Source organism: Zootoca vivipara, chromosome 10 (assembly GCF_963506605.1).
Source record: "Zootoca vivipara chromosome 10, rZooViv1.1, whole genome shotgun sequence".
Classification (NCBI taxonomy): Eukaryota; Metazoa; Chordata; class Lepidosauria; order Squamata; family Lacertidae; genus Zootoca; species Zootoca vivipara.
Window position 1 is genome coordinate 19,242,780 of NC_083285.1, and position 25,054 is coordinate 19,267,833.

A 25,054-nucleotide genomic window follows, 5' to 3' on the forward strand; every position below is an offset into this window, starting at 1 on the left:
GCAGTCCAAGATACATTGTAAATCCCATTTCAGTCTTATACACACTCCAGGACACAAGCGCATGCCTCTCCAATCTTCCATTATACATTCTTGAACTCTTTTTTCAGGTTGTTCAGTTCGTTACTTTTTTTTAAAAAAAAAAAATCTCACACACTCAAGAGCCTCCCAACCCCATGACCTAGTTGCTCCCCAACTCCGCTTTATCTGATCCAGAGCTCTGCGAGCCCAGATCTACCTAAGCTGCCCAGAACCTGTCTGTTTTGGGGTTCCTGTGGAAGGGGGGTTCTTTCTTTCCTTAAGGGCAGGGCTAACTTCTGGATACCCCACCCCCGGCTCTCAGCTGTTCCCCATAACCCCCCTCCTTGCTCCACCCACCCGACCCCAAATTGCCCCACCCGGGATTTGAACTCGTGACTTCGCCCCGGTCAGGGTGCCTCCCTCGGCGTGGCTGCTCCGCTACCTCTGCCGTCCCCTCCCCGCCGCGGCCGCCGAACCGGACCCCGCCGAACCCTTGCGCTCGGCGGCCCTTCCGAGATCCAGTTCGTTACTATTAAAACAAAACTACCTGGAGGTAATGGGACCTTCTTCCTCTTCTTTTGAGTTTCTGGATGCCTCCACACACTTCACAGAGGAGTGCTAAAGATTAATGCAGGCAGGGTTCTGCAAGCAGTATAAAAATGCTGAACCTCACATGAACACTTCTGCTTGCGACAGCCGTGTTATGTTCAGGGACAGCAAACGAGCCCTGTGGTGTCTCCAGTAGCAGACTTTGGGCCTTCAAATTTCAGCGGTGCCCTGTGCCAGGGCCGGATTTAGATGAAAAGAGGCCCTAGGCTACTCCACTTGTGAGGCCCCTCCCCATTCCCAACCCTCACAACTAGAAGAAAATGGAAGAGTGTTATAAACAAAATTGAGTGAAGCCAAGGATGGTGATGGGTATTTAAAATTCTACAATTCACAAGTTCTCCTCTAAAGGACATAAGATATTATTGTTAAATACCATGGTGATTTTTTTAAAATGCATAAAATAAACACTGAAAAGCTTTTGCAATAACTGAACTTTGTAAACCTTTTGTGGCCTGGGCAGGCCATGTCTTGTTCCTCTCTAAGGAATCAAGTTCAGCTTTCATGGCATTTAACCATGGCTCAGCATCCTCTGATGTTAAATTTTGGACCTCTTGGAAGCTTGAAGCTTCCCAAACCTTCTCTGAGTTACTAACAACAGCTGTATCTGCTATGACTGTTTTAGCAAACTTTTCAGCATACCTTTTGGGTGGTATACCCTTTGTGGCCCTTTCAGATCTGCATACTATACACAAGTCTTCCATGCTAGGCTTCTCCTCTTTAGGAGAATGGTGGGCAGGTCGCAGGCCTGGGCGTCCTCTTATATACCTGCTGGGATTGACAAGGCATCTGACCCTCACCTGAATCTCATAGCTCTCCTGTAGCTGCCTCTGATTAGTTGGCATTCAACTCTTGGGGGAAATAATTAGCATCACACGTCATGTGCATGGAAGTTGCTGAACCAATTAACCAACTAGAAGGATTACTGTTAATAGCACCAGTTTTCCTATAACTTGATATTGCTGGATAGTTTTGATGAACTGCAAAAGCATTTTTAGTTTGCTTGGGACTTTTCTTTATTAGTGCCACTTTGTTTTGTATGATTCCATGTAAATGAAGGAAAACAACTTTTCCGCTTGTATATGTTGATAATATAATTTTGGTTACTGAGGACAAACAAGATTGTACAAAAACAAGATTGGGTACAGGCCTGGCCAGGACATAGGCATCCTGTCTGTGACAAAGGTGACCTGTGTGGAGCCAGTGTGGTGTAGTGGTTAAGAGCAGTAAATGCGTAATCTGGGGAACCGGGTTTGCGTCTCTGCTCCTCCATATGCAGCTGCCTTTGGCTAGTCACACTTCTTTGAAATCTCTCAGCCCCACTCACCACACATAGTGTTTGTTGTAGGGGAGGAAGGGAAAGGAGAATGTTAGCCGCTTTGAGACTCCTTAGGGCAGTGATAAAGCAGGATATCAAATCCAAACTACTCTTCTTCTTCTTCTTCTTCTTCTTCTTCTTCTTCTTCTTCTTCTTCTTCTTCTTCTTCTTCTTCTTCTTCTTCTTGATTAACAGCTGTTGGGAACGCCAAGGTTCCTGCTCTCCCTTCTTATGCTCTTTCTACTGGACCTGGAGACTCCAATAGAGAGCATTCCATGTCAAGAAGGAGGGCAAGTGGGCACTCTATCAAATGATAGGGCAGGAGTTATACGGAGCAGGGCCTTTTCACTGGTGGTGCCCATTGTATGCCTTGCTCTTCCATACCTGCTCTCTTTTGGCCTGTATTTTGGAGCTTTATAATTTAGGAAGACTTTGGAAGAACTGGTTGACAAATCTTATCAGTTGCTGACATATGAGCGGATTTTATTTGCTGCTATTCTGTGCTTCTGGTGCACCAGGGTTTACACCAGCATAATAGAGTTAGCCAGGATGTCAGAAGGGATACAATTTATGAGCTTTCTCCATTATCTGCACAGCAGGGGGTGTTCAGTCAACAGTGAAAAGGCTGAGCTCAAGCATTCCCTGCTGGTTACCTGCTTTCAGCAATAGGGGGTCACTGTTTGGTAGTACCCAATTGGTTAGCTGTCATATTCTAGACCTCCCTATTGGTGGCTCTTAGGTAATTGATAAAATACAAAGTCCATTCATAAAACACAGTGTTCATTCGTAAAGCAGTAACATGAATCTCCATTGGGAGTATATTTCAGTGGTTGAACGTACAGGTTTATGGCCATGCTGTAGTGTAGTGCTTATGCGACTGTGAATAAAAGGTGGCTGGGCTCATTGTCTTGGGGTTTGGGGAGGAAGAGGTGACAAAACTGATTTCCAATAAGTGCCCCCCCTTTATTTCCACAACAAGTCCTTGAGTCTGTACTCTGAATGGTGACACCAGGGACCTAGAAGGTGCAGGGCTTGTCAGTCTAACCCCTGCACAGTCTCATCACGGCTGACCTTAAGGCAATTGGAGCAATTGGGCCAAATTGGGCCCCGCAGGCCGCTCCTAAGGGGGCCCGTACACCAGTGCAATCTAGATGGATTTTATTTATATCTATAAGATTTTGCAGACTTTGGCTGTGAACTGGGACCCTACCAAAAAAAAAAACCAAGTTGTACCCCACTGCTTCAAATTGGGCCCCACTGGCTAGCCCTGTGTCTAATAGTTGCTGGGCCTGAGTTGCCCTGCCCTTGCATGAAGTCTTGGGTTTGCAATTTTGGGAGAGGGGAGACTGTGGCACTGGGGAGCAGGCAGGCTGGTGAGACCCCTAGATTTAGAGGCCCAAGTTGTCCTGCCCTCACAGGAAGTATTGGCTTTGCAATTTTGGGAGGGGGGGGGGACTGCGGCACTGGGGAGAGGGCAGGCTGGTGAGGGGAATTAAAAGGAATCACCTGGAAATCATGTTGGGTTCCACAATGGGAAAAGGTGGTACATAACTATTTCCTTGCTGCCAGCACAAGCAGCAACTGCTATCCTAAGAGATGATTATAGTTCTAGGTGTCTAGCGTGGCCTGTATTTCTAGCTACAACTACAATCCCCTACAAAGCTATTTCAAATAAAGCCCATGGAATTTACTTCTGAGTAAACATTCAGAGAATTGCACTGCACTTCCTTTGGGCAATGCAACATGCATGCATTCCTATAAACTGCAGAAAGCTCCCTTCATTATCTTTTTTTCATTTTCTTCATATTTTCCTCTTAGGGTTTCGTTTTCTTCCCTTTTAGTTTTAATTAGAGATTTGAGAAAATCCTGACAGCATTATAATACAGGAGTTTATTTTTCTTATCAGTTCCTCTCTAAAATGTATCTGTCAAAGGACTATGACAAAAAAGAAAAGAAATGCTGGAAATAAAGCTGGCTTTGCATTTGTTCGACTTCTTTTTGTTATCTTGATCTCCATTTCTTAGAGTGATTTGTTTGTTTTCTACATATCAAAATATTTAGGCGTCCGAGAGATTAAAAGTCTCTATGTCCGACAGATTAGAAGTCTCAATAGTGACAGTACACAATGGATTTTGACCTCTCAAATATTCTGTGTGTTTGATTGGATTGGCAGTCCCCCTTTGCATGAAAGGTTAAAACGGCTGTCAACCAAGAGTTGGACCGGAATTGCCAGCCAATCAAATTATAGAATACTTAGAAGGTCAAAGTAGTAAGGCACACTAACATAATTCACAGGCTATATGAGGCATTAAAATCCTAATACCTCATTCTCGTAACAAAGGTTGTAATGAGAATGAGAAATGGCAAAACACGAATTCATTCCCGCGATGATTCTAGCAAGAATGTAAAAAAGCTGTAAACTTAACCCGTTCCCTGCTTTTAAGGCTGTATCTTTACATATGCATCTCTATCAAAGTGCCCCGATGAACAAGGAATTAACTATAATGCTGGATATGATTTTATCTTTGCAACGTACACCAAGTTAATTAACAGTCCCTGCATAAATTTTGTCACATCATTTAGTTATGTCATATAACGCCATTTCAAATCTGGACTGGACAGTGAGTGGCACACACAAGATTCCTGTGCATAGGAAATTTTGTTTATTGTACTGTGGTGAGATGTTACATCTGCTTCCATTTTCCCCAGGAATTTCTGCTCAAGTATTGTCTAACCATTAGCTTGCCTCAAACTCGAATGTGCAGATGGCACTCAAAAGTGCAGACATAATAATTTTTTGTAGAGTGCAATTTGTTCCTCAGAAATCAGACTTGCTTTTTATAGGAGTGTAGTCCCCGCATCATTCCACTTATTGCAGCATTTTAAGTAATCAGGCTTTTCTGAGGGAATATTCCTTTGTAGCTCATATGTTTTGTCAACATAAACAGGGATAATGCTGACAAATAATATTTATTTATTTATTTTTAGAAAACCCAACACAAACCAGCAGTACTATGGTAAAAAGAAAAAGAAAAAAGGGAGGGAATGTTGAGCTTTTAATCGCTTTATTTCATCACTCCTTTACTTGGTGAAATGCTCACGAAATAAAACCAAGGAGAGACAAAATAAGGACTGATATAACCTGGAGACATTTGGTTAACTTCCTCCAGAATGAAATATAAAATGTTAACTCGTTGCACTGAAATTACAGAGGGGGCAAAACATTCTCTGCATATTCCCTCACTGAAAATCTCTCATATCTAAAAAGCAGAGGCTGCATATAAAAGACAATCCGGAGACATCTTTGAAGGTTCTCTTTCAAAGCATCTCAACTTCCCTGAGCGTCTAGGGATTTCTGTTATTAATTGAAGTTAATTTTCTAGGATATCAGTTTGCCATGCACGTGGGAAAGATTGATAGCCTCTTCAATTCTCAAGAGTGTTGAAAATGACACTGTTCCATCACCGGGTGCCTTCACTTTTATCATCACAAATCAAATTATAAACATCGGGGCAACCTTGCTGAAATCTGGCTTCGGGAGATTTCCATAAGATTAATTAGGCGGCCCAAGCAAAGATGGTAAAATATAAGGGGGCGAGGGGAGGGTGGGCAGAGGAGGAGGGGAAGGAGGGAGGGGAGGGGAGGGAGGGAGGGAAAGAAGAGCCATTCATTTCTCACAGAATGGGGAAGTCGATTCAACAATGGGTAATTAGCGTGGGCCATGGATTCTCAAAGGCACCGAGGACACTGGACTCTTTCTCTCACTCTGATGTTTAGTGCTGTATTGTGGACCCCTCATTTAATTAGGGCACTTTGATACCCAGAGGAGAGCTCCGAGCTCCAGGGCATGCTAAACACAGACTGACACCACCAAGATTCTGCCTTCTTCCACTCTAATTAGAGACACAATGAGCTGCAAAGACAATGTTTTACTCCAAGATTTCTCCGGCAGATACCTCTGGCAGGAAACAATCGTTTATTTTGTGTCTATATTGGTATTCAGATTAAATTGTTAGCATGCAAAAGATGAGCTGAGGGCACATATCTATTAAAAATGCTTGGCAGAGTTCAGAAATGATGGAAGTAATTTGTGTGTGTGTGCGTTTCTCTTTTTTTATTTTTTATTTAAAAGTATGCTCCTTTTGGAGCATTTATCTTATTGCCCTGTTTTCTAGGTGGCAAGTGACTGGACTCAGAACAAAGGTGAATATTATATGTATAATATGATGCAATGGCATCTCCTCTCCACTCCCCAGATTTTAACCATTTCTGTTTCTCGTGAGATTGACTCCCCCCCCACACACACACACTTTGTTTGTTTAACTTGGCTGTTTTCAGAAAAAGGAAAAACTAGGCAGGAGAGGCAAAGAGGAAGTGCTAAGTGGCTCCGCCTTTTGGAAGGGCCTTAGCTCAGAGGTAGGACATCTGCTTGGCTTGCAGAAGGTGCCGAGTTCAGTACCTGGCATCGCCTGGGAGGGGAGGGGAGGTCCCTCCTGGCTGAGAGCCACTACTAGTCTGTGTAAACTAAGCTGATCAATGAGGATGAGCGACTGGATTTTTAGTTCTTTATTAGCAAAGCACTCAGTTACATCAGCTCCTAACATGCAAGTGAATACAACAGTACTCCCCGCTAACTAGCTGCAGGCTTGTTTTCCCTGTCAGGCAGTTGAAGCAACAACATTGCGCCACCCTCTCCTGCCTTCTTAAACTCCCTTGCCTGATGCAGCGTGCTCCAGCACCCAATGGCTCCTCCTCAATGGCAACTCTAGCTCTTCCTGGCCTTCAAGCCCCTCCTTGAGCACACAGACAATTGGGGGGGGGCACATTGGGGTTTCCAAAGCCATGCCTCTTCTCCAATCTCCTTATCCCATTTCTGGATGCCTGCTCTTCTCCTCCTGGTTCCCCTCTTCCACCACCGGTACCTTCCTCATGGGGGGCACATCTCCCCACAAATCCTTGGCCCCTTCTCATGAATCTTCCTCCTCACCTGCCTCCTCTGCCCGCACATCCCCCCCCCCTTTGGGTGCCTGCCCGTCCCGGAAAAGCTGAAGCATAAGGCAGCTCCCTATGCCCCTGTCCCTATATTGCCCTTATATCTTAAATGTCCATTTCCTTACAAGTAATTTATTTTTTATTTTGGCTCTGTCTGAATATCTTCCTGGTGAGTAATTTTACCCCCCAAAAGGTGGGAAGCCTTTTAAGTAGATTTTTTTATTTATTTATCCCAGCCTGTAATTGTATTTTCAGGCTTCAGGTGGGATATGTATATATAGGATATATTTCGTAGGATATTTTGTGGGAAGCGATTCGTAAATGAAATTAGTCAAATTTAAAAAATAAGGGTGTTTGGCTATTTTTGGATACCTCAGCTCCCGCAGACCCCAGTCTACCTGATTCCACTGCAAAGTGTAACCCTTGAAGTGGTTTATTGGAAGCCGTCAGGCCACATAATAGAAGCACACAGCCACAGGGAGATGTCACCCTCACATGTTAATTCAGGGGGAGCCTGATCCCATATACTATGAAACAAGCTTGCCGATTGGCCCTTGAGCCCAACTGATGTTTGCTTCCCACTCAGAAGACCAGCCCTACCATTAGGCAGAATGATGTGGTTTCCTCAGGCCATGAATAATTGTGAGTGGAAGAATAGCAGTGTTGTAAGACAGAGATGTGTGCACCATGTAGCCTCCCCCCCCCCTCCCCAAAGAAGCTAGCCTGCTGCCCTTGGGTGTGATTTGATGGGTGAAGTAAGATTTAGCAGCCCATTGCATTTTCTCTCAGTCCTTTTCCCACTAGAAGCCTCTTGAGCCATTGCACATGTTCCTATCTGCTTGCCCTATTGGCACCCTTGCCACCAATCAAATAGCTTCATTTTGCGCCCAAGGCAGACACAAGGGAGCATGATTTCAACAGACCCATGAATTTCTAAGCCTTCACTATTAATGTTGCTTAGCCACTGGGGCCAACAAACCCTCTTCTTCAAATTATAATGAACTGCCAAGCTAGAAATACAGGTCATTTGTGCTGAAGGATATGGTTCATCTTACTACATATCTTTTTTTTTAAGGGAAAAAAAAATACTCCCCCAGATCTCAAACTTTCCAGCAGCAAGTTAAAATGTACATATTTACATTGTTACTTTTGATGGACAGTTCTGCGCTGATTGGAAGAATATAAATATCCCTAGAGAACCTGCATATTGGAAATTAATCTCTGCATACACAAAATACTTGTGTATGCTGCCTCACCATAATTTCGAAGAACAATTGGCACTAATAATAAAAAGGGAATGGTATTTTTAACTGTGCTGCTGCTCTATATTTAGAGCTGTGTGTTGTTTATTGTTTATTGGGTTTTTTAAAAATAAAAAAATAAAAAACAACAACCATTAGTTGGAACCAAACTCATACCAATAAGTTGGAAAGTAAATGAGGATTCACCAGCAACTGCAGAAAATTAACTGGTGCAAGCACAGTGCATGGCATTTTAAAGAAAAAATATGCTCAACACTTTAATATCGTCCATCAAATACAATTACTGAAAATCTATGTAAAAGGGAAACTAGGGCTAGACTTGTATCAATTTTCAGTTGGCCTGCTTTGTGTCAAACCTAAGGGACACCCTACATTTGGCAAAGCCCTGGTGAATAGGCTGGTGGCAGTAGAGGCAAATTAACATTATGTAACATCTGTGGTACAAAGCACCTTCCATCAAATTAGATTGGCGCAGTATCTGCAGACCCTCCTTGGTAAAAAGAGGTAGAGAGGCCACACTCATCCAAACTTTGGTACAGGGTGACCACAGATGCATCATTATCATCATCAAAGAAGGAAACTCATCACCCAAAAAGAGGTCAGAGGAGCAGACAGGTGTCCTTTAAAATATGCATATGCTAAGTTTATATGTATAGGTACAACTTTGGAAATAATTGCTATAATTTGAGTTGAAATACACCTGTATTGGAAGGCTGTGACCAGATGACCTCTGTTCCTGCTCAGCTTGCTCTCTGGGTGTTAACGGTGATGGGCAACCAACACCCCACCACCATTTGGTTCTTTAGCTTTAAACCAGACTTGGACCAGGCAGCCCTTCAAAGAGAGGGATGTCCTTTGTAAAGTGGTCAGCTTGTGCTAGTTACATCCTGTTTGGGCTAATGCAATGTATTTTACATGGGCTGACTCTGAAGACTGTCCAGAAGCTGTAGTTAGTTAAAAATGCAGCAACCAGATTGCTGAAACTATGTGTGTGAATGATATATTGCCAGTTATGGAATGCCTACGCTGGCTCCTGGTCCAATTCTTAGTGCAGTTAGAAAGCATTTGCCTTAATCTTTTAAAACGCCTAATAGTTTGGGACCCTGGTGCCTCAAGTACAATCTCTACCTGCAGGTGTTACAGACATTCTCAGAGGCTTTCCTCAGTCTCCCCAGTGGAACTCCTGCCTCCCTCCCTTCCTCTGGAGTGAGTGGTTTTTATGATCTCCTATCTTTGGCCAATCTCACCTCCACACATCACTAATGACTCAGCTTATAGCTGAGAGGCTGCTTCCTGGTTGCTACCTCCCAACTCTTCCGCACCTCCTGTGCAACATACCTGGATACTTGGAACAGCAGGTGAGGAAATGGTGCGAGCGATGGACAGGTGGGGGGCGGGGAGGGATAGGCAAGAGGAATTGGAAAAACTGCCTTATCTCCTGCTGCATATCACATCTAATGTCTGGATCGTGAATCTAAGAAGCCACTCAAAGCAGATTAACCAGATGAGCAAACACCACAGAGGTGATCCCAATGTTTGTGATTGTGTTAAGGCCTGGTCTTAAAATACAGCGGGCATCAACAACCAGGGAGCCACAGCAGAAAGCAGAGCATATGAAAGGCTTCATGTATTCATACTCCCGGCCTCCTTTATTTCCATTTGCCTACCTCCCACCACCTCATTCTCTATGCTCCCTTTGTTTAGCAATTCCCTCGATTCCCTCTTGCATTCGGTGATGCGCCTTGCTTCAGGGGCCCTTTATAGTAATTTATTCCATATGCTCCTAACCCCTTTTTGTGTAAAATAGTTTTGCCTACGTTCCCCTCACCCCCTTGTTCCCACCTTTCCATTTTTTAGATCCTATCTTTTCAACTCTCTGGTCTTGCAAGTGTAAGGAGCTTGCTTGGATCAATTTTATCAATCCCCTTCATAATTTTTAAAACTTCAGTTGGGTTACACGAAGTCTCTTCCATTCCACTGAGAATACAATCAACTTCCCCAGTCTTTCCTCATAACTTAAATCGTTGAGCTATGGTATCATTTGTATAATTGCTCTACAGTTCTCCCCTGAAGAGCAATTAAACCTTTTCAAGGATATGGTGGCCAGTACAGTAAAAAAAATTATTCAAGGTAAGAATCTCTTTTTTAAATAATAATAAAATACCTCAAATAGAAATAACTCAGTTTCCTTGATTTGTACAGAAATTTCCCTAGTATTATTAAATTTTAGTTTAAGTTGTAAATGCAACTGAAATAGTCAATGCATTAAAAATAAAATTCATGTGTATAAATAGATAAAATTAAGGCCAGATATATTCTGGTCATGTGATGTGACAGCTTGCAGAAAAGGCCAGATTGTGGGTGGAAGGAAGAGGGTTGGCTGCTTAAATGGCAAGTTAACCATGGCATATTAAGGCCTAACAGGCCACCTTTGGCCTTCTTAAGGTTCATGGCAATTCTGAAATGAAGACATGAGATCAATTGGCCCTTAATTTCAAAAATAGAGAGGAAATGCTGGCTATTTTCAGAGTTCCCTCTACGATCATCCAATATATTCAATTCTATAGTGTTCAGGGCCGGATGAACATTATGCTTTTGGGAAGTTGGCACCCGTTTCTTTGAGGTCATTGATTGGTAATTAAACCATAAATGTGCAATGGTCATATTTACCCCGGAGCAACACATGAAAGAATAATGGAGCAAGTTTTAAAGTCAAATCCATTCACCTTTGATAACAGTGGCATCATCTTCCCATCAATTTCCCCTTCTTGTACTTGTGTATCAGTTTGTACTTTTCAATGTTGTAGTACAGTCATATGTAACATAAATGCTGGTCAGTTCCAGTAGCATTCTGAAAACTTCCTTGTTACTCCTATTGAGCTCCCAAACACTTTTCTGTTCCTTGACATATACACCAGCACTTTCTTAATCTGCTTTAAGGCAGTAACTTGTACCTTGCCTTGCTGCAGGTCAAGGACCCCAGTGCTGGGGTTCACCAACCCTGCTGTAGATTCAGCTCTATATCAGGCATCCCCAAACTGCGGCCCTCCAGATGTTTTGGCCTACAACTCCCATGATCCCTAGCTAACAGGACCAGTAGTCAGGGAAGATGGGAATTGTAGTCCAAAACATCTGGAGGGCCAGAGTTTGGGGATGCCTGCTCTATATTCTCAGAAAAACAGCATCATTATGTCACATGCTCGTGAAATGGGCCTGAAGATTAGCAGGAAGTATGATAGCTACATTGGAAAATACAGCCCAATATATTTTGGTACCTGAGGCAGAAAGTCCCAAAGATACCCCTGTGGCAGTAAAAAATATAATAATCTAAAGAACTGTCAAATTCTTATTCGTTAATTGTACTCCAAAATCTGCTGTGTGAGAAGAGAAGTTTCACCCCACCTTACAGTAATGCCATCTTGTATTTTATTTATGAAACTGCCCCATTGACATAGAAAGTGGTATGGTACTGTGTGGATGCATTTTTATATATACAAAAGAAAGACTGGTTGAGGTGAGAGAAACCCCTCCTTCTCCACCTTACCAAACTGCACTCCATTGCTTCAAGTGTTTTTATCCAGTCTGGCACACTTATAGCACGAGTGATGGGTGGTCCAAGAGAAAATTGGCGGAAGCAATGAAGCACAATGAGGCAAAGTAGGAGAGGATTCACCCCATCCATTTCAAAAGAGACAGCCTCCACCTGTTTTACATATGAAGGTTTAGGATACAAGAATAAATACATCTGGCTTTCATGTCACACCTAGTTTGGCCTACAGGGAATGGTGTAAAAATAATAATAGTGAAATGTGAAATATAAAATGAATCTCTGTTTCCGCAAGACCAGTGGCATAGCATGGGTTGCCAGTATCCGGAGCCACTTGGGAGGAAGTGAAATGGATGAAGTACACATGTGCATTCAACTGTCTAAAGTTGTCCATGTCACTCAGGAGATTGCAACTGCAGAGATAAGAAAAGAAGAGTCAACATCAAGCCTCAATGACCGGGTGAGATTATATTATCTTCATTCCCAACTATCAGAGAATGACCAATTCTATTTTCCATCCAATTCCTCTCCTCTTAAGCAGATCTGAATCATATGTCAGGGTGAAACATTGTGCCATATGTGAAGACGTGTTAGTTTCAGTATCTCACACACCATATGAGTGAGCGGAACTGGCAAAAATCACACAGAACAGCCTTTGAGTTTTCCAACTCAAGTGGGCATGGTGTGAATTTCTCCTTAGTTTAAGAGAGGCTCATACTCACAGCTTCCAGGAAAAGAGCTACTGAGCCACTACTGTATGTTCTCCGTTGCCTACATCTTGCAGAGCACACTGCCGGTTTCTTCATCCAGTAGGCAACAATGACTCAAAACTCTTCCTAGCAAGCAGCAAGATCGCTGGTGGGAGGGTTAAGTTAACTCTGCTTTGATATCAAGGAAGCGCTTAAATAATTATCACCTTCATCTTCCCATTCAGCAGTTGTCTGCTCTGCTGCATTCTTTTAAGAGACAACCTGTCTCCTCCCCTAGTTTCAAATCACTCTTGCTTATCCGCAGGTTGCACATATCCATCCTATCTACATTTAGAAAACCATTAATTTACTCCCTAATCATCATCAGAAAGTCATCTCTTAAGTAGCAGTGCAAACATGAAAGCACCCTTTAACATATGATTCCCCCCAACCCCTTCAAGTAAGATGTCTTGGTTTTATCTTGCAAACATGCCCCCCCTCTCCCACTTTAATGTCATTTATACCCAGCACTCCAAATGAAGCAATCTTATGGCATATATATATATAGTCTGTTCCCTCTCAGTGTTGCCTTTAACATTACTCCTGGCAGACAAATCACTGTCTTTGGTGAGACAAATTATTCCTGTAACGTATTCAGTTGAGTCTTCGAGTGCCAGCATGTTCCTCCTCATTGTGAATCCCATTGTCTTTTCACTATGTTTATCCTTTGATGTGCTCCATCACCAAAGGTATAGTCGGTGTATATTCTACGATCCTGGCTCCTGCTGTGTATCTTTCTGTCATAATACACTTTTAGTTCTCTCCCCTTATATCTTGCTTGTTCCCATCTTTCTCTTCTCCAATGATTATTTAGTACCCAGGGGTACTGAAGGGCACTTGTGCTTGTAATCTCAGAGCCACTGTCTATAATCCTTAAGAATTATTGAGGAAGAGCCTGCATAGCTGCCAAGTCTCCTGTATTCCCCGGGAAACCCCCGTTTTTCCAGCCGTTCCCAGCTGGAAAAACAGGGGTTTTTTTGTTTTCCCACGGCTTACTTACCGGCCGGGGGAGGCTCCTTCTGCGCATGTCTGGAATCTCTGGACATCCGCAGAAGCAATTTCTGACATGGCGGCCATTTTGGAAGTGGGTGGAGCATGCTCAGAAGCGACTTCCGATGCTGCTCTGCCCAGTTCCAAAATGGCCACTGTGCAACTTCTGGTGCGGTGGCCATTTTGGAACTGGGCAGAGCATGCTCAGAAGCGACTTCCAGTGCTGCTCTACCCAGTTCCAAAATGGCGGCAGCGCTACTTCCGGTCTGCCGATCCCTTATTTTTTCGGCAGGAACTTGGCAGCTATGGGTAGGTGAGGTTCCTGCAGACTAGAGGTGGGCAAATGTTGTCCCTATCTTCAAAAGGGGGTAAAAAGAAAGACCGGTGTGACTACTGACTGGTCAGGAAAGCTCCTAGAACAGAGAATTAAATGGTTGATCTGTGAGCACTTAGAAAAGGATGTTGTGATTCCAAAGACCCATCATGGGTCACACCAGACAAATCTCATTTCTTTTTTTCACAGAGTTACAAGCTTGGTGGATCACGGGAATGCTGTGGATGTAGTGTATCTTGATTTCAGTGAGGGTTTTGACAAAGCTCTCCATTATATTCTTGTGGAGAAACTGATAAAATGTGGGCTGGGTGATTTATGCTGGAGGTGCAAAAAGGCCGAAGGTTCATTATATCATATTTGGTGAAACTGTGTAAAGCTAAAGCCCTTCTGGAATAATATTTATGATGAATTGATAAAAAAAAAATCTTTAAAATTACCTTCCAAAAAAGACCTGAGACTTTTCTCCCTGGATTAGTTTCAGAGGATATTCCTAAAGAGAAGGTTAGAGTTTTTTTTATATGTGACACCAGCCGCTAGAATACTGGTGGCCAAAAATTGGAAGAGTGAAGAGATTCCTTTATTGTCAGAGTGGCAACTAACATGTAATATGAATTTGATGACAATTTTTTTTTAAAAAAGTGGGCTGGATGAGGTAACTGTTAGTTGAATTTGTAGCTGGCTGGCTGACCGAACCCAAAGAGTGCTCACTAATGGTTCCTCATAATCTTGGGGGGAAATGACAAGTGGGATACCACAGGGTTCTGTCCAGGGCATGTTGTTGTTCAACATATTTATAAATGACTTGGATGAAGAAATTGAGGGGATGCTCATCAAATTTGCAGACGACACCAAACTGGTAGGGATAGCTAATGCTGCTGAAGACATGTGCAAAAAGCCTCCAAGGAAATTTGTTAGATAAATTCATATTGTGCCTTTCACCAAATGATGCTCAATGCAGATAACAGCAACAATGCAGTAGCATACTAAATAAGTCAAACATAAAAACAAAGCAGGTAAAACATCTATAAAACAAGCAGTTTAAACCAACTAAAACACATATTTGCAAGTCAGCTTCTTCAAAGGCCTGTCTAAAATGGCACTCTCATTTCGCATAGTAACCAAAATGGAAAACATATAAAGAAACTCATTTGGTAGCACAAATCTCCTGGGTTCTGATGACAGATGGGATTGGATTCAGCCCTAGAAGGTGGATTCATTCAGGAACTGTGTCTCCATACCTTTGCCAACCCAATGAGATTTCTATTCAAGAAGGGAGCTTCATTTGAAAACTAAGCATTGTGTTAGCTTGTACAGCATCTGCTTTCAACATCTGCAAAAAAAGATGGAAGATTTTTCAACATCTGCTCCACACACCTACATGACAATTAAGAAGATTAGCTCATATATTTGCCCCTGAAGACCTTAATTTATCACTAAATTGGATTTTATGTTTCCAAATGTAGCTCCCTTATTGAATATAAATCTTGTTGGATTGGCAGCCGTATGCAGAGATGATTCCTGGCTGAATGAAGGTTCTAGGACTGAATCCAACTCCATCTCCGCCCGCCCGCCCCCTTAAAAACAGCAACCCAGCAATGACCCCAAGTGACTGGTGCTGCCAGAATCTGACTTCTTAACTGTCAGGTATGCAATGCAGTATGTTCATATATGCAGAGTGGGGCCAAAATGTGTTATGTGCATGCACCTAAAAGGAATGTACATCCCTGTGCACTGTGATGTGAAAGAAACATGGCAGGTGTTGAAGAGGAGCCTTTTATGTAATGTGTTTTCTTCAACAACAATCCCAAGTGAAAACAACTCTTAAAAGAAGCTTTCCTGTATACTGGCCTCAATCCAGCTAATGTTTGCCACCACTAAGTCCCATTGAAAGCAGCAGGGAGTGAAATTCATATTTACTGATTTGTTCAAGTAGGGTTAAATGAGGGTTATGACTCATTATGACTCACTAGTAGGGATGGGAGAATTTGTCAATTTCTGTTTCTTTCGCTTGCTCTTTTTTCCAATCTGAAGTTCAGTTCTCCACATATCCACACCAGTTTCCAATTTTTAAGCAAGTCCTCATGAAAATTACTCAGCATTTTTATGCAAATGTCTCCCAATAGACACATTTCGGTATGCAATTTTGCCTAACGTATCCCTTCTGGCAAAGCAATTTTCTTCAATGAAATGCATTATGTTTTCAGGCATATGTGCATTTTATGCACCTTACCGTAGGATATGCATTTTTGTTCGTGTTGCATGGCTAGAAAGCTGCACTGCAAAATTCAGAGCCATCTTAATTAGGTTTACCTACAAATGTGAATTGAATTTTCCCCCATTCCTACTTACTAGTTATGCTTGACCTTAGCTGGATCAGGGCCTTCAGCTCCCTATGATGAAGTGGGTTGTTACTTAGTCTACCACTTACTCCTTATGGCAATCTTTCTCTGATCCTACCAAAGGACCACTGCTTGTCCATCCATTGGATTACTTGACAGCTTCTTAACATACAACGTGAGAAGTGCAGGCACTGATAAAAACCAGTTGGAGCACAATTTGCCACGAATTCCTCCTATGCGCACCCCACTGAAATGAATACTCATACAAAGTTCCCATTCATTTCAATGGAGCTTTCAGGGGAGAACTTTCTGGTGGATTATACCCTTAGCTTTTATTACAACTTTTCCTTTCCAATTTTCTATTTGTAATGAGTGCATAAAAGATCCCCTTTTCACCCTATTGTTTTTGCTCTAAAAGCCACTTTATTCTTAATAAAAGGAATAATAAGTGCCAGTTGTAAAATAATTTGTCAATCACTTCCAGCACTTGCAATTGTAAAACACCTTTCTTTGGACCTCTCGGAGTGCTTTAGAAAAGATAAAAACAAATAAAATAAAATTACAATTACACTTAAATGGCAGAATTAAAATGATCAGTTTTAGATCACCTGAATTTTGTTGCTACCGTTTGACAAGGGGAAATTGTTCGACTGAACTCCCTGGAAGGAGCTGAAATGCACAACAGTCTGGCCTATTCTGATCTTTGAATGAGCTTTTCCACAGGACCCTCATTAGGGACAAAGTTGAAGCTGAGCTGAAAAGCGCCTTATGCCCCTACAATTGAGGGCATTCAGTTGATTTCAAATTTAACTTCCCTGCTATTCCGTTGAGGTTCTTTTTCCTTTAACGGAGTCTAATTGAAAAGAAGGGCAGAGTGAATAATTTCTAGGATTAGACGAGATAAATGAACTGGAGGATAGAATGGGTGCTATGGGGTGATGAGATTTTAAATTCCATGTTCATACACACAAAAATGTGTTTGTTGTCCATTGTGTCCTGAAGCTCACAGTGTCCCCACACATGGCTCTCCCTTGTTGGCATGAAGGGAGAGTGAGCACTTCCAGACAACCTGTTTATTGGGCAGTCATCCTGATTTGTTTGCTGAGAGATTAGACAATCTTGGCTATTCGATGAGCATTCATTCTGGTTTCTTTGTGGGCAGGTTAGATGACATTGCCTCAAAGCAAGTGTTATCCTACTTCTTCCCACTGCATTCCCCTGTCATTCCCCTTGTCACAAAAAGTTTACTTTTGGGGGAGGGGGAGTGGGTTTGTTGCACAATAGCTCAAAGTAAACTATAATCAGGGAAGGGATGAAATTTGCTGGCCTAGCTGTACCTCCAAAGTAGTTTTAGCCTGCCAAATTGTAGGCCGATACTTCCAGGGGTTATCATGAAGGGCACCGTTAAAGTTTTATTCTAAAAAACAAAACCAAAGCAGAAGTCTCAAACAGGCACATTGTCTTCCAAGATAATGAAACTTGTAGTCCAAAACATCTTGAGGAAAGCTGCTCAAGATTATTCCAGCTATTAAAAGGTAAAGGGACCCCTGAACATTAGGTCTAGTTGCGACCGACTCTGGGGTTGTGGCACTCATCTCGCATTATTGGCTGAGGGAGCTGGCGTACAGCTTCCAGGTCATGTGGCCAGCATGACTAAGCCACTTCTGGTGAACCAGAGCAGCACACGGAAACGCCGTTTACCTTCCCGCCGGAGCGGTACCTATTTATCTACTTGCACTTTGACGTGCTTTCGAACTGCTAGGTTGGCAGGGGCTGGGACCGAGCAACTGGAGCTCACCCCATCGCGGGGATTTGAACCACCAACCTTCTGATCAGCAAGCCCTAGGCTCTGTGGTTTAACCCACAGCGCCACCCACATCCCCATTCCAGCTATTAGCTGGCCACAAATATAATCTTTCTGCCCTGCAACTCCAGATACTTTGGACTGCTACCAATTTTATGGGTACATTTCAGGCACAGATTGTTATGTAACAATACACAAGCTCAAAGTTGATGAGCTACAATATGAAAATTTTCCTCAATTACCTGTGGGGTAAACCACATTTTACCACCACTAATAATACTAATCCTATGAAATAACACCAACAAGGCAAGGCAGAGATCAGTGTGAATTTCTTGCAGCCAGTTGAGACAATGGCATTTTTATGATTAATGAGAATATTTTAAAGGCTGGTTCTTTATTTACAGGAGCAGCCAAATAATCACAAACATAAAAATGTAAAGATTACTAATTCTACAGCTGTACGGCACTGAGAACATTTTTTTTAAAAAAATCAAGCATGCTCGTTCTATTAATAGTCCTTTTTAAAAACATGTTTATGTCAATTACTAAAACAAGATTGAACAATGTCAAAAAACATTACCGTTTAAAAACTGTCGTATTTTCTGTGTTTTCATCTGCAAAGCATTAGGGTTTGTAAAATAGTTTTGACTGGGAATATGTATGCGTCGCCATGAAGGCTTCCATATGTGCACAGTGCTATTTGTGTATTGGATTGTGTGGTGCAAAAGTAAGACAGCTGAGGATTTTCGAAAGGAATCTACAATTTAGGAGACAAACATCTCCACAGTGCAGGGCACCAGCAGGATAAAATTGAGCAACTGCTAATCAGAAGCATATTGTGAGGGGCTCGTCGAGGGCGCTGTGTGGAATCATGAGTTGCCTCGATTTGCTTGCAAATTGAAAATTGACTGTGTAACACGCTTTCCCGCCCTGTGTAACATATTTCCTTCCTCTTCCATTGGGCGGCTTCACACATGCCTATTCATCACTTCCTTGCTCAACATTTATACAGCTACTCAGAAGTAACCCCTATTTATTTCGCTGGCACTTATTCTCCCATAAGCGTGTTTAGGATTTATGACAGCCTCCAAGGCTCAGAGCTTATGTGTAACTAGACTCCATTGAAAACTGCTGGGTTTGAGGTGAGGTGATATGAAACATCTCTCTATGGCAATAAGCAATGGAAAGTCATCCTTGCTGCCGCAGTTTATCAAGTGTGAACCAGGCCATTGACTAGTCATTTGTCACCAGCATGGTGGAGTGAAAGACTTGGCAGCAAGCAGTCTTGTTTCCCTTGTTGCTCAACCTCAAGAACCCAGAGCAGGGGCCAAGAGTTAGTCATATCAATGACCCAGTGAGGTAGCTTAGCTTTACTTCATGGCAGAGTAGAAGTCTCAACCTGAGCTCACTCTGGACAATAGGGATGGGGGACACATGGCCTTCCAGATATTGCTGGATGACAACTCCAATCATCCTTGACCATTGGCCATGCTAGCTGGGGCAGATGGAAGCTGGAGTTTAACATCTGGAGGGACAAGAGTTTCTATCTCTTTCTGTGCTGTACCAGTGGAATTCTTGAGCATTGTTGAGATGTTATATTGACTACCAACAATTCCTGATCTTTTACATGAATGAAAAGACATGGGTGGGTAGACAGACAGACAGACAGACAGACAGACAGACAGACAGACATTGAACAGAAACTTAGGCAAGCTTGTTCTGGATCTTGGTAGGATGCAGTTAATCACTAAATGTGTGTGCACATGTATGTGTAGAATATCTGGAATGAAATTTTAAGAACAAAAAAAGCAGAAAAATGGTCCATTGGCTTCTGAATAGTCAGATGCCATGAGGTTGACAACTAAAGTTATGACTGTAGGTGTGTTCTCTCCCTAGAATAATTTAAAGTGAATTCAAGATCTATAAGCTCCAGAAGTCCTGGCTAGAGCAGAGCTCAGGTGAGTAATCCACTGCTCAGTATTCAGGGAGAAAAACAACAACAACAGCAACAGATCTATGACCCAAATGTCTTGGAAAATAAACCTTGAGGCAGAGTGAAGATTGGTAACAGGGATGGTTTTCACTGTTTCACTTCAAAGGTTGTATAATATTTGAGCAGATTATATACTCTTTTAAGCAGCTAAGAAGGTTAGGTGATTTGGAGCGTGTAGTTTTACACCCATCGTTAACTCCAAGTTTAAAACTTCAAAATAGCACATTCCAGCTGACCTATGCCTCCATACCTTCATATGGCCAGTGGGGGGTAAGGTGGGGAGATGCACCACTGCCCACCTCGACCTTCGTCAGCCCCACCACCCTAACACAGCAAAATGGTCCTGAATAAAGTGTTTCAGAAAACTATTCCTAAATACGTGCTGGAAAAAAAATATCCTGGCAGCAGTGCTGTTAGGTAATTTTAGACTATGAAGTCCATGATCTTACAGGGATGTATCCTCTCTCGTTTGTAACACACATTGCTTTGCTTACTTCAAAATGTGGTAAGTAAGCCTTGCTACACTGGGGGGAGCGGTTCATGGGCATCTGCTTGAAAGTTTGACCCTGTAAATCATCAAACAATCAATTCTAGCACCTGGGAGTCCACCCAAACTGTATAATTTGGCATCTCCGTTATTGGTATTATTATTGTATTATAATTTGGCATTGTTATAATGTGGCTATTATTGGGTTATTGTAATTGAAAACTAATAAAAATTATTATAAAAAAAAGAAAGTTTGACCCTGATCGCACCACAGTCTTCTGCCCACATTATGCAGCAATCTGACACCCACTTTACAGCACAGCCAGCTAAAATGGGCATTCAATTCCCTGCACAGTTAAGGACAATTTACAGTCCCGTGAATCATCCTTTAGTTGTTACTCCTTGAGCAGTATTGTTCGGAATCTCTAGGCTATTATTAGACCATTTATTTATTTATTGAGCATTCATTTGGATCCTTTATCTATATAATCACACTTCTTTCCCCTGAGTGATAAAATCCATTGAAAATATCACTCAGAGATTTGAGCAAGATGTAGTTTTGTGTTGATAAATTCTACCTATGGCTGTATCTTTTCAAATACTAGTTTGAAATTCTTGCAGTTGTAATGACAAAAGACAGTACCATTTAAAAAAATGAAGGGTTCTTTTTTTAGCTCAAATGACAGTTATATAGAGGAAGTGATTATACGTTTTAATAATTTTTTTATGAAGGAAAAACAGGAAATTAGACACCATATTAGTATAAAGACACTCTTATCACATCAAATGGTTCTTTTAAACTTCCTGATGTCCTCATTTAGTCTTACTGGTGTACCCAGGAAGTTAAGGAATGTGATATTATATGTTGTTATATTTGTATTCTACAGAGAAGGCTTAGATGCAATTGACTCACAGAAATAAGTCATTATTTTCTGTGGTTTCTATATAGTTGGCACTGACAACTAATATCTAATATCTAATAGGAACCCCAAACCAAATACAATGGTGGTTAAAGGAAAGAACTGGAAAATGGACCATTTTTCTTCTTCTATTGAATCTAGACACACAAAGGCAATATTCTCGCCATGCTCAGTCATTTCCTCAGAGATTCATAAACCCCTCCCCTTTTCTGGTTGCACACTGGTCTTGGTATGGAAATCTTGCCTTGCATTAAGCCAACATTCACCCAAAAACATCTGAAGCAGAAAATTCTGGCTTAATGACAGTTAACAAACCAGGTTGATAAGCCGGTATCTGATCTGACTTGGCCTCAGACACAGAAGTTCCATTTCCAAGGTTCCTCGGGGAGGACGATTAAACCATTTTAAGTCTCTATGGATAGTAGTATGGATCACATAGGCAACACAAATTCCTCACTTTAACAAAGGGGGCACGGAAGAAGCCACTTCTTAAATGAAATAAAAATCTCTCCCCCACCTGTTACGATTGAGTCCAACATTTTATGGCAGACTCCCAAATTGCTGCTTGTTTGAAGTGTCCATTTACTAAATGCAAATATTTGGAAAGGGATCAGCATGTAATAAAACCTGTACTTTGACTTTGGGAAAATCATCACAGTAAAAAAAAAAGGAATAAAGAAAGGAAATAATAATTGAGGAAAATAATAATTGGAGTCATGACACACTGAGTCTCTTGTATGGAATCCAGTTCTTTAAATAGGTCCATTAAGGTGGGTGGCACCTATAGCTAGCAATTCATCCATTGGGAGATTGGGACTTTGGCATTGCTGCTCTTAAGACATGGGCACAAAGTGGCCTCAGCACCCTCTGCCCAATTTTTATCAGTTTGTGCCTCCATTGGACCACCCCTGTCATACACCTTACAAGCAAGAAAATGATTCCACTTTTAACGCCCATGAAATCTTCCTGTACTCTCATTTTAAAAACTATAGATAATCCCATATATTAATACTTACATTTTCTTTTGCTTCATATTGAAGTAGCATGGTGGACAGAATGGGAAAGTCGCCATTGTCAGGCTGATCTAAAACATTACACTAGCTCCACTTGTGAATATACTGCATTTTTGCCATCTGTTTCTTTCCATAATGAAAATCATTGTTGATTTTATTCTCTATCAGGCTCAGTATTGGGGAAATATCATTTCCCTGCAACAGATGCTTTGAACATGTGGCTGTTTACAGCAACTGTGTCTTTTATTATTGCACAGTAAAACAATCATCTGGATGCAAATTCCAAAGGGGTGGCTATTCTAAGTGTTGCTGCAAACACAAAGAAGAGTTGTGTGGTACCTTGCAAGACCAATAGTAGGTTGGCAGTGCAATTCAATGCATATTTGCTCAAAAGTTAGCCCCATCATGTTCCGTGGGATTTACTGTCAGGTATGTAGATACATAGGCTTCAATTCTCTTTACATTTACCTGGGAATAGGCCACAGTGGTACTTGCTTCAGAGTAAGCACGGTTAGAATTGTAATGTTATTTTGGCACAAACGTCTACATTCTACAGCACAGATTTGTATAACAATAAATCTATATGATCTTAAGCTGTTTAAGGTGCCACAAGATTCATTTTGTTATCTTCTCCTCACTTACCTGGGATTAAGCCCCACTGAACCCAGTTGGATTTACTTTTAAGTAGGGATTGTGTTAATCTGTCAATTTTGCTTTCTCATATTTCTAATTCAGTTTATTTGTTTGGCCTTCTTAAAATTTCATCATCATCATCATCATCATTTTAGGGCGAATTTGTCCAAATATTCACATTTTTGTATGCCATTTTGTCCAGCATAAACATTTTTGCAAAGCAACTTTCCCCAATGGAATGAATTTTTGTATGTAATTTTCACTGATCTGAGCATTTTAATGTACACTTTACCCTAGACTACACATTTTTGTAAACACTGGTTGGCTGGAGAAACGCATTGCAAAATTCGGATTTTGAACAATCTCTGTATTTCAGTTTGTGTATTTGTTCAGCGAGTGCAACTTGGGAAGGTCTGCCTTTATGTGCAATTTGAATTCTAATTTCCCCTTCATCTTTGCTTGTGAGTAGACATGTATAAGATTGTGCTGTTAGATTGGTATCTGTTCCCATTTATCGGCTTCTCGGCTGCCAGCCCTGCCACCGCAACAACTAGGGCGTTACCTTCATCTCCCAGGCACTAAGAGGTTTAGAATGTGCCTGGAGAGAGTTTAGGGTCTGGCAGAGTAGCTCATATCTGTTCATCTCCACAAACAATCCCTGTAAATTTAAAGCAGAAAGGGGGGGGCTGCTGCTGCCATTCAGCAAGGAGTCTATTATGAATCCCTAGGTGGCATGCAAAGCATTTAGACTCATTTCATTCATATGTCAGGTAAAGACTTTCATTTAGAAGTGAGATGAATACTGAATAATGGATCTTTTGAATAATGTAATTAAGAATTCATTAAAGCAGCCTTTTAAAACCCTGCAAAATGCAGTGCATGTATACCTCCCAGCCCTAAAACCAGGAAAATGCAGTATGGAATTAAAATGAATTAACAGGAGGGAGGAAAAAAACAATGTAGAAAATGCTGTTTAGAAAATCCACCTTTTGAAGCTAAATGAACAATCGGTAAAACGATGCAGGCTGCTTTCTTTCCCCCTCCCACAGCTTGTGAGCTGTCAGAAAAGAGCTTGGTATTTAAGATGAGCTTATTCCGTGTTGGGACAGAAGGACCCAATCTAGTCAAGGTGGAAAGAAGTATCCCAATCCTAAATTACTGCACTGCCTAAGCATCTGCGGTGTCCATGCCCTCGCAATAGTCCCCTAGAAGGAAATTTTGGGCCCTGGGTAAGGCCATGCACTTGAGACTTGGGTGAAAGGGAGGCCTGGTTCCTTGGCTTCTCAGAAGAGTGGGTGTGCGCATCTCCAACACTTTGACACCACAGACTCCGTCAGTGTTGAACCTCTGCTGACAGCCTCTTTGGCAGGCTAACCTTCTGCCTGCCTGCATCCCCTCTGACCAAAACCACGACCTTGCTCTGCTCTATTTGGCATGACCAAAGGACAGTGCAGAGGAATGTCTAACAGAGGGGTTGATGGAAGGCTGAAGGTCAGGAATTCTGTTCTTCTGGTGAGGAGGGGGGCTTTTATCTAGCCTCCTCAAGCAGACTAGCCCAGCTCAGTCACCGAAGCAGGGGCTTAACAAGTGGGCTTTGTTACCTCTTCTTCCCAGAGTGAGACTAGGGTGGTCTTCCGTCCATCCTTTTGTGAAATAGCAATGATGTGGATGGGGGAAGAGAGGCTTAGAAACCTTTGGTGTGTTTAGTCAGGTGAGCTGGCCATTTATGTACCTGGTTGGAGCAACAGAAGGGTGGGTCAGAGCAGTGGTGTGTCAAAGGAAGCAACTGGTATTGGTTGCGGGAGATATTTAGTTATTTCCATTTATGAATTGCTTCCCATCAAATATCTCAAAAGCAGTTTCACAATAAAAGCATCAGCTAAAAAACAATTATACCGTGTCATATATATTAAATGATGTGAAAATGATTGGAGGCCCAATACAGACTGGGATAAAGGTCTCCGCTTAAAAGGCTTGTTGAAAAATCAAGGTCTTGGACAAAAGAGGCAGGGCCTGTATGATACGTACTGGGAGGGAGTGCCAAAGAGA